The following is an 11,079-nucleotide window of genomic DNA, read 5'->3' on the forward strand; positions in this document are numbered from 1 at the left end:
CCCCTCGTTTTACGAACCGGCAGCAACCGGGGACACACACTCAAAGGTTCCGCCCTAGTCTCTGTGCAATAAACCATACACCTGTATTTTCATTTTTCTAAAACAACCGTTCAGATATAAAGTATCAAAGTTTAGCGATCCCTTATTGACGTACATGTTACCCAATTTTAAACAGCAAAATAAATCGATGTGGACGCAATACATTAGGTGTGCCACAAGATGGCTTCAAAACTAAGTTAAAAGTGTTGTTTGCAACTTCCTTCAAAGCAAAACATACAACTCCACCGGCTAACTTATGTTACCATTTAATTTGTTTGACAATTGTCAATATATTTTTTTTTTCTGCAGCTGTTACATACATATATACATATACTGTCATATTGTACATGGTAATTGAGATTTGTTATATATTGTATATATTATAACAAAAATAATATAATAATATAATATATCAGTATATATTATATACTGTATATTTAAAATGTAAATATTACATATATGTTATATTTCATATTGCTACTATGGTACATTTTTAGTCTACTTAATACCTGCATTATCCTTTCCATCCTTACCCTTTCCAGCCTTTGAAACTGAGCTACAGTGTGGAACAATTTCCCTTGTGGATCAATAAAGTTTGTCTAAGTCTATGTCTATTTTTCACAATTGGGGAGCACGGTGGCTTAGGGGTTAGTGTGTCTGCATCACAATACGAAGGTCCTGGGTTCGATCCTGCGCTCGGGATCTTTTTGTGTGGAGTTTGCATGTTCTCCCACTGACTCCTCTCTGTCAGTTTACGTGACCTACCACTTCGTGGCTGTGTTGTTGTTGTTCCCAAACTATTCAATTTTCTTATAATAAAGCCGACAGTTGACTTTGGAATATTTAGGAGCGAGGACATTTCACGACTGGATTTGTTGCACAGGTGGCATCCTATGAAAGTCAATGTCAATCAAAGTTGACTTATATAGCCCTAAATCACGAGTGTCTCAAAGGGCTGCACAAGCCACAACGACATCCTCGGCTCAGATCCCACATCAGGGCAAGAAAAAACTCAACCCAATGGGATGACAATGAGAAACCTTGAAGGGGACCACAGATGTGGGGACCCCCCCTGGCGACCGGTGCAATGGACGTCGAGTGGATCTAGCATAATATTGTGAGAGTCCAGTCCATAGTGAATCTAATATAATAGTGTGAGGACCAAGTCCATAGTGGATCTAACATAATAGTGTGAGAGTCCAGTCCATAGTGGATCTAACATAATATTGTGAGAGTCCAGTCCATAGTGGATCTAACATAATAGTGAGAGTCCAGTCCATAGTGGATCTAACATAATAGTGAGAGTCCAGTCCATAGTGGATCTAACATAATAGTGAGAGTCCAGTCCATAGTGGATCTAACATAATAGTGTGAGGACCAAGTCCATAGTGGATCTAACATAATAGTGTGAGAGTCCAGTCCATAGTGGATCTAACATAATAGTGTGAGGACCAAGTCCATAGTGGATCTAACATAATAGTGTGAGAGTCCAGTCCATAGTGGATCTAACATAATAGTGTGAGGACCAAGTCCATAGTGGATCTAACATAATAGTGTGAGAGTCCAGTCTATAGTGGATCTAAGATAATAGTGGGAGTCCAGTCCATAGGGGACGACATGGTGCTGTTGGGAGAGTGGCCTTGCCAGCAACCTGAGGGTTCCTGGTTTGATCCCCACCTTCTACCAACCTAGTAACTTTCGTTGTGTCCTTGAGCAAGACACTTCACCCTTGTTCCTGATGGGTCGTGGTTAGGGCCTTGCATGGCAGCTCCCGCCATCAGTGTGTGAATGTGTGTGTGAATGGGTGACTGTGGAAGTAGTGTCAAAGCGCTTTGAGTACCTTGAAGGTAGAAAAGCGCTATACAAGTATAACCCATTTACCATAGTGGGTCCAGCAGGAGATCATCTTGAGTGGAGACAAGTCAGCAGCGCAGAGACGTCCCCAACTGATGCACAGATGAGTGGTCCACCCTGAGTCCCGACTCTGGACAGCTAGCGGTCACCAAATCTGTGCCCCCCCCTCTCCACGAAGGAGGGCAGAGCAGAAAAGAAACGACAGACAACTAGTCTAAAAGGGGGGTCTTTTTAAAGGCTAGCGTATACAAATGAGTTTTAAGATGGGACTTAAATGCTTCTACTGAGGTAGCATCTCTAACTGTTACTGGGAGGGCATTCCAGAGTACAGGACCCCGAATAGAAAAAGCTCTATAACCCGCAGACTTTTTTTGGGCTCTGGGAATCACTAATAAGCCGGAGTTCTTTGAACGCAGATTTCTTGCCGGAACATATGGTACAACACAATCAGCAAGATAGGCTGGAGCTAGATCGTGTAGTATTTTATACGTAAGTAGTAAAACCTTAAAGTCACATCTTAAGTGCACAGGAAGCCAGTGCAGGTGAGCCAGTATAGGCGTAATATGATCAAACTTTCTTGTTCTTGTCAAAAGTCTAGCAGCCGCATTTTGTACCAACTGTAATCTTTTAAAGCTAGACATAAGGAGACCCGAAAATAGTACGTTTCAGTTATCGAGACGAGACGTAACGAACGCATGAAAAATGATCTCAGCCTAACTAGTGGACAAAATGGAACCAATTTTAGCGATATTACGGAGATGAAAGAAGGCCGTTTTAGTAACACTCTTAATGTGTGACTCAAACGAGAGAGTTGGGTCAAAGATAATACCCAGATTCTTTACTGAGTTGCCTTGTGTAATTGTTTGGTTGCCAAATGTTATGGTGGTATTATTAAATAGATGTCGGTGTCTAGCAGGACCGATAATCAGCATTTCCGTTTTCTTAGCGTTGACTTGCAATAAGTTAGCGGACATCCATTGTTTAATTTCATTAAACACAGTTCCATGCTGGAAATAACTGAGCTCCTGAGAGCGGCCCATTCTTTCACAAATGTTTGTAGAAACAGCCTCCATGCCTAAGTGCTTGATTTTATATACCTGTGGCCGGGCCAAGTAATTTGGACACCTGATTCTGATCATTTGGATGGGTGGCTAAATGCTTATGGCAATATAGCAGGCCTGGGCAATTATTTTGACTCCGGGGCCACATTTAGAGAAAAAAATGTCTGGGGGCCGGCACATCTATTTTTAGGAACACTAATACAAAACCTCACAATAATGTCTGATTGAATACTAAAAACGTTATGACAGACCGCCTTAAAAAACGTAATGGAATTTTTCATTTTTCTATGAAGGATAAAACACTGAATATTGACAAAATATGAATGTCACACCCCCTTTCGATCGACATATTTTTTACAATCAAGTGAAACGCAACAAAAATGCAACAAACAGTGAAATATGAACGGGAAGGGTACAAAATAAACCCACCTACAATCTGATATATCTGATACATCACTAAGCTTTAGAACTTTGTTGTGAAAATCTCCTTCCGCGTCTGTGGAAACGCTTCCCGCCCACACTGCTTGGTGCCTCGTCTGAGCTGCTGTGACGTGGATTACCATAGTAACTAATTGGATGACCATAGTAACTAATTAGATGACCATAGTAACTAATTAGATTACCATAGTAACTAGTATATCATCCCAAAGCGCAGATTCCAACCATTGAAATAATTTGTATAGTTGAAGACTTACGGTCATTAGAAAACATCACTGCACATCATAATGGCGGCTACAGTTTCCATCTGAAACATCTCAAAAAATTATTTGAAAAACTCAACGGGCTGCATGTGGCCCCCGGGCCTTAGTTTGCCCAGGTCTGCAATATAGAGTATATCAGTTCCATAAAGTGGTACGCCAAAGAATCACTTAATCAAGTGATTTGTGTATTATTTTCTTGTATTCAACCACAGTGTTACTGTTCAAACTGTGTGCAATGATACAGTGGCCAAAAAATATTAAAAATACTCATTAAATACAATTTCTGCCTTCTTCTTAATGAATAATAATAATAATAATAATAGATTTTATTTGTAAAAAGCACTTTACATTGAGTAAACAACCTCAAAGTGCTACAGTGTATTAAAAAATAAAAATAAAAAGATAATAAAAAAAAAATAATAAAAAAACTAGAACAGCCTAATAGCTAGAACTAGTATGCATATATCTAAAAAGAAGGGTTTTAAAGCCTTTTTTAAAAGCATCCACAGTCTGTGGTGCCCTCAGGTGGTCAGGGAGAGCGTTCAACAGACTCGGAGCGGCGGAGCAGAAAGCCCGGACTCCCATTGTTCGTAGCTTTGTCCTCGGAGATTGGAGGAGGTTAGCCTGTCCGGAGCGGAGGTGTCGTGTGGAGGATTTGGGGGTGAGTAGTTCTTTGAGTACTTAGCACTACTACGCTACTGTATTTCAGCGTTGGTCATTATGGTGGTACTTGGGAGAACCAAGTTTTTGTCTGAGGTGGTACTTGGTGAAAAAAGTTTCACAACCACTGATATAGATAATTACCTTATAGACCAGGTCTATTCAACTGGCGGCCCGCGAGCCACATTCGGCCCGCCAAAGCTTTTCATTTGGCCCGCTGAACATCGCCCAAATCGGCTTGATGAAACCATTCAAACTCGGGTTTCTCGTTTATGCAGTACTCCCACCAACCTACAGGGGTCAACAGTGAGGCATGTGTGTCACAATGAAGCAGCAGTAGGGTGAGGAGAAGAAGACTACTCTCTACACCAGGGGTGTCAAACTCATTTTAGCTCAGGGGCCACATGGAGGAAAACCTATTCACACGTGGGCCGTAATGGTAAAATCATGGCATGATAACTTAAAAATAAAGACAACTCCAGGTTGTTTTCTTTGTTTTACTTTGGCCACAAATAGAACAAGCACATTATGAAAACGTACAAATCATAAATAATCCTCTGGACAAAACATTTCAAGTTTGTCGAAAATTCTGAGGAAATTGGTGCAGCTTCAAAAACACAATGAGCTTAGACTTTGTCTCGGTGTATCTACAAAGCCAGGATTGAACTTTAAGTCACAGTCTTTCTGGGATTGAACAAAAAAATACAGCCTGTAAACTCTTCTAGGTATCAAACACCTCCTTTGTCATGTCCACGTATCAATCCAGTGCTAACTCAACAAACCGTAAGAAACAGAGGTAAAAACTATTCAAAAGGGTTAAGTTCACTTTTCTCGTGTTTGACGGAGACATTTTGGGGTAACACGGGTACCAAATAACGATGTGTTCGAAGCAGAAGACATAAAACGGCAGGTTTTAAGTTTCCTGTGGGTCGAAGAGGAGGAGCCACAGTCCCCCTTTACTGTGTACCTCTTGCTTGGCCCCGGTTTAAACCGTTTGCTTGCCTAACAGAATTGCTATTGTGACATCCAGTGGACACATTTAGAAGCTCATTTTAATACTTGGCAAATTCATTATGCGGGCCAGAAAAAAACCTGTTGGTACGTTTGACATCTCTGCTCTAAGCCCTGAAAAAAATCTTAACAAATTGCGAACATTCGACTTTTAACGACTGGATAACAAAGTATGAATTTTCTGCCCCGAGCAAGTGCTCGAGTCGTTGTTTCCTGCTGGACCTTTTCAGCGACGAACACAGTGTTCCAAACAAGCAGCAACAACGGTAGAAATGCACACGTGTAAGCTTCATCAGGAAACTTGGCAAAACATTTGTATGTAGATATTGTGCAAAAAGATATTTCGAGTTTCATATAGAAAATGGTGATTTTGTGATGTTTGTATTCGTGGTCGTGTTGTTTTTTTGTCTGAGAGTAGTTCGGCCGATCAAAGCTTGTTTAATACATGTACCGCTAAATTTGACCAGTACACTGCAAAAACTGAAATCTAAGTAAGATGAAATATCTCAAATAAGGGTGATAGTTGCTTATTTTCTGTCTGATAAGATTATTCTTCTCACTATAAGCTGATTTTATGTTAGAGTGTTTTACTTGTTTTAAGTGTTTTGGTCCTAAATGATCTCAGTAAGATATTACAGCTTGTTGCTGAGATTTGATGACCTATATTGAGTAAAACATGCTTGAAACTAGAATATCAACTGTTGCAAAGCTGTGTCATCAACACTCACAAGTATAAAACTGCTTTTTCAAAATAATAATTTCTTCTTTCAAGCATGAAATAACAAATCATGCCTTTGACACAATTGTGTCTCGTAATTAAAACAGATGACAGCCAAATGGACTTTGCTGTTTTATTTTCAATGAAACAATAGAAAAGATGTAGGCCTACTCATATAGTAGTACAGTTGGCACAGTACATTAAACTGACAGTTAATATTTAAACATTTAACATTTCAAACAATTTTGATCAGAAATAGTTCATGCACATTCAGATAAATTCTTCAAAATTACAATAAAAAAAAAAAAATTGGCCTCAGACAATATGATTTGCCTGAGCGGCTAGGACAGTGTTTTTCAACCTTTTTTGAGCCAAGGCACATTTTTTGTGTTGAAAAAATACGGAGGCACACCACCAGCAGAAATCATTAAAAACGAAACTCAGTTGACAGTAAAAAGTTGTTGGATATGACTTTAAAGCATAACCAAGCATGCATCACTATAGCTCTTGTCTCAAAGTAGGTGTACTATCACCACCAGTCACATCATGCCGTGACTTATTTGGACTTTTTTGCTGTTTTCCTATGTCTAGTGTTTTAGTTCTTGTCTTGCGCTCCTATTTTGGTGGCTTTTTCTCTTTTTTTGATATTTTCATGTAGCAGTTTCATGTCTTCCTTTGAGCGATATTTCCCGCATCTACTTTGTTTTAGCAATCAAGAATATTTCAGTTGTTTTTATCCTTCTTTGTGGGCACATTGTCGATTGTCATGTCATGTTCGGATGTACATTGTGGACGCCGTCTTTGCTCCACAGTAAGTCTTTGCTGTCGTCCAGCATTCTGTTTTTGTTTACTTTGTAGCCATTTCAGTTTTAGTTTCTTTCTGCATAGCCTTCCCTAAGCTTCAATGCCTTTTCTTAGGGGCACACACCTTTTGTTTATTTTTGGTTTAAGCATTAGATACCTTTTTACCTGCACGCTGCCTCCCGCTGTTTCCGACATCTACAAAGCAATTAACTACCTGCTGCCACCTACTGATATGGAAGAGTATTACACGGTTACTCTGCCGAGCTCTAGACAGTATAGACACTAAACAACAACACATCATTTACAGACTATAATTACTGGTTTGCAAAAAATATTTTTAACCCAAATAGGTGAAATTAGATAATCTTCCACGGCACACCAGACTGTATCTCACGGCACACTGGTGTGCCGCGGCACAGTGGTTGAAAAACACTGGGCTAGGAGACCCCGGGAGTAACAAGCGGTTGCCTTGTTGCCTTTCCATTAAGAAAAATAAACTAGTTTTTAGTATAAGTTTGCTGGTTTCAAGAAATGTAATGCCGAGCGCATATCATTATGTCAAGATAATGGCACTAGTATTTACTTAATTTGAGAATGTTTTTCAACATATTGAGAAAAAAGGTCTCATATTTGTTTTTTCTATCAAGAAAAGTGCACTTATTAGTGAGAATATACTTATTTTAAGGTATTTTGGGGTTCATTGAGGTTAGCTAATTTTACTTGTTTTGGAAAGTCTTAACAAGCCACATTTTCTTGTTCTATTGGCAGATAATTTTGCTTAGTTCAAGTAAAATACCCCTAATTTTTATATTTTTTTTCCTTGTTTTTGAACACTGACTTTTTGCAGTGTAGACGGCGACAACGCTACACCTTAGGTTTAATTGTGATGAGTCACATGCATTGTGTGTGACGTGGATATTTCTTTATGCGTAAACATCTGTAGTTTGTTGTGTGAATGAATTAACATTAAACAATTTATCGAGAGGAGCCAGATGAGGTGGTTCGGGCATCTGGTCAGGATGCCACCCGAACGCTTACCTAGGGAGGTGTTTCGGGCACGTTCGACCGGTAGGAGGCCACGAGGAAGACCCAGGACACGTTGGGAAGACTATCTCTCCCGGCTGGCCTGGGAACACCTCAAGATCCCCTGGGAGGAGCTGGACCAAGTGGCTGGGGAGAGGGAATTCTGGGCTTTCCTGCTTAGGCTGCTGCCCCCGCGACCCGACCTCGGATAAGCGGAAGAAGATTGATGGATGGATGGGATGGAAATACACAATGGACGTTATATATTTGTAATGGTTCTTCTATGTTTATATTTTCAGTCTTAAAAACCTAAATGAAGGAAGAAGTGTATATGTTTATGGATGTTCTCGTTCATACAGGTAATTGTATTCTCTGGGCATTCTAGCGATCGCAAGGGGACTGTTCGGTTTGTCTTAGAAGAAGTGTAAAGAAATAAAACAGAGGAAGTCAAATATTTCAAAAGAAGGAACATCAACCCACAACAAAACTTCTGGAGCTTCCGTTTCTTCATGCTGCTAACTGGCTTCCCGCGCTGGAAACGAGTAGCGAAGGCAGAATATTGAATTTATTGACGGTGCAGTGTGAAAGCCGATGTGTTTACTTTGCAAGTAAGTAAACACAGTCTCAAAGGAACATAATCTGACAAAACATCCACATTTCGATGTCCGACCCCTGAGACCTCGGGCTCTTGAAACTTTGGCCCTTTTCAATATGTAGTTGAATAGCCCTGTCATAGACACTTTTACTGAACTGATCTTTGATCCGAGGAAAATGTGGCAACTGTTCATTTGTAGTGAAATGAAGTCAACAAGTTAAGTCATGTCATGTTTAATCAAATAACCCAAGTGTTGCATTAATACTTGTTTTGGATTATAAAATATATTTTTAACGCACAATTTATGTCTCACAATAATGAAGAAACATTTTAATCTGTTTATTAATCAGCAGTTCAGCACCCATAAAAAACATATTCCTTATTTATTTTTATACATCGTAACAGCAAAAAGCCATGAATAGATTTTTATTCTGCTGCATTACACATTGTTTAAATTGTAAATCACAGTGTAAAAAGAAAAAGATATGAGCCCTCTTGGTTGAATAAAATCACAATATTTTTTTTATAAAACATTGAAGACCCTGAGACAATATTTACAACAATATTTTACAAAAAAAAAAAAAGGGATTTTCTGACAGAATCAGTACAAGTACACAAGTAAGACAATAACTTGTGTACACGTGTGTTTAATAATTTAAATATCGATATATAAAAAGTTTTAGAGTTAACATTCTTCAGATGAAAGTTCATTTGTGTTTACAATAACGGCACTGCCAAGCTTGCAGGAGAGTCTACATAAAACAAACTCATTCCATCCTTGCCACCAGTAAATATAATAAAATCATTCCTGCAGCCACACCCTATCTTATCATTAACAAGTTGCGTATTTTCTCAGTGGAAAAAGTGAAAATGGCCGCATTAGTCCTGCTTAAATTCCTAACAACTCAAATTAAACATTATGATGCCATATCAATCATAGCATAAACAGTAAAAAAAAAAATCCTAATGTTATTACCGCGCTATTTTTTTGATATGGCTGTAATAGTAATTGCAATTAGCAACTAGGATCACATTTCCATGTTTGCTCTTGCAAGCACTTGTATATGCAGTTTAACCAGATGGAACCATGCATGCTTTGTGTTTGGATGCTTGATGAACAAACTCATTTCATAGCAACAGCACAGCAACTTAGTACACAACAAACTGGAGACAAAAATGTATTTCTGTCACGAGATGATGGAAATCTAAACAGTAAAGCACTAAAACCTACACAGCATAACCAATAATGTCACAAAGCAGCATTTTGGTCAGTAAAACGAAAAACTAGGTCCACCCACGCTGGTTATTACAAGAATTTTGTAGTACAAAACATCGGTAGTATGGAACTATTTGAATATTGTTGTTTATTTGACTTAATTAATGACACTTTACGTTTCACTGATAAATATTAGACAAAATATCTTAACAAAAATACCCCAAAAAGGGGAGTCATGAAATTGGAAGTGTGCACGAGGCAACTTTGACCCATTTTGTGCATTAAAGTCGCAAATCATAATGCTTTGTACGTGTAAATATCACAAAATACAGCACTTCTGTAAAATACCATTTTCATTTGCTGCCTTTGTGAGTGCTTTTTTTTTTTAGTTTTGAAAAAAAAAAAAGGATACCAGTTGTGTAAATATATTTTTGTTGTTTTCAATATCTGTATTGGCCCTGTGATGAGGTGGCGACTTGTCCAGGGTGTACGCCAACTTCCGCCCGAATGCAGCTGAGATAGGCTCCAGCGTTCCCCGAAAGGGACAAGCGGTAGAAAATGGATGGATGGATGGAAAATTAAATGACAAAAATTGGGAGACACTGTGGGACTTAAATGCCAAATATAATCTGAAAAATCTCAGACTTCCTGTATGAAAGGAAATTAATGGGAATAATCTGTTCCAGTGATATTGTCAAAATAATGTAATTGTACAAGCAACATTATAAGTAATTTAAGTTCATCAACTAGGGCTGTCAAAGTTAAAGCCTTAACGCATGCGATTACTTTCAAAATAGTATCGCATTAATCATGTATAAACACAGATTGATCACGTCATTTATTTTGACCGCACATGCTGTTTTACCTTAACCGCGGATGGTTAACAAGTTAAAAAATAAATAAAATAAAAGTAAACGTGCAACAATGTTGTCAACAAAAAGTACCAAATATAAGTTATGCAAGTGATTGTGATTAATCATGATTAATCACCATTAAAACATGTGATTAAATTAATCTCAGTGAAAAAATAAAACGCAAAATTTCCCCACTGTTTCTAATAAAAATGTACCAACAATTAAATACTGTACCTTAACTTTGATGACAAGTGTTATTGGTGTTGTGAAAAATCTACGAAAAGCAAAGAAAAAAGCTAAACATTTTTTTTTTGCTTCACGTTTGAGAATAACGTAGCTTTTTGATGCAGACAACAGTACTACGAATCGACTTCAAAGATGCTTTTCATTGACCGACGATGCCATTCTTTTGTTGGTGGACAGAATGAAATAATGAGCCAAATATTGCTTTTGACGGTCTCACAGTAGGCCCCATTCCTGGCCGGCTCTCGCCTGGGAGGGAGAGGGGGCTTGGTCATTTTTTTCAGGTTGAGCTGCAGCGTG

This window comes from Nerophis lumbriciformis, linkage group LG14 (genome assembly GCF_033978685.3).
Source record: "Nerophis lumbriciformis linkage group LG14, RoL_Nlum_v2.1, whole genome shotgun sequence".
NCBI lineage: Eukaryota > Metazoa > Chordata > Actinopteri > Syngnathiformes > Syngnathidae > Nerophis > Nerophis lumbriciformis.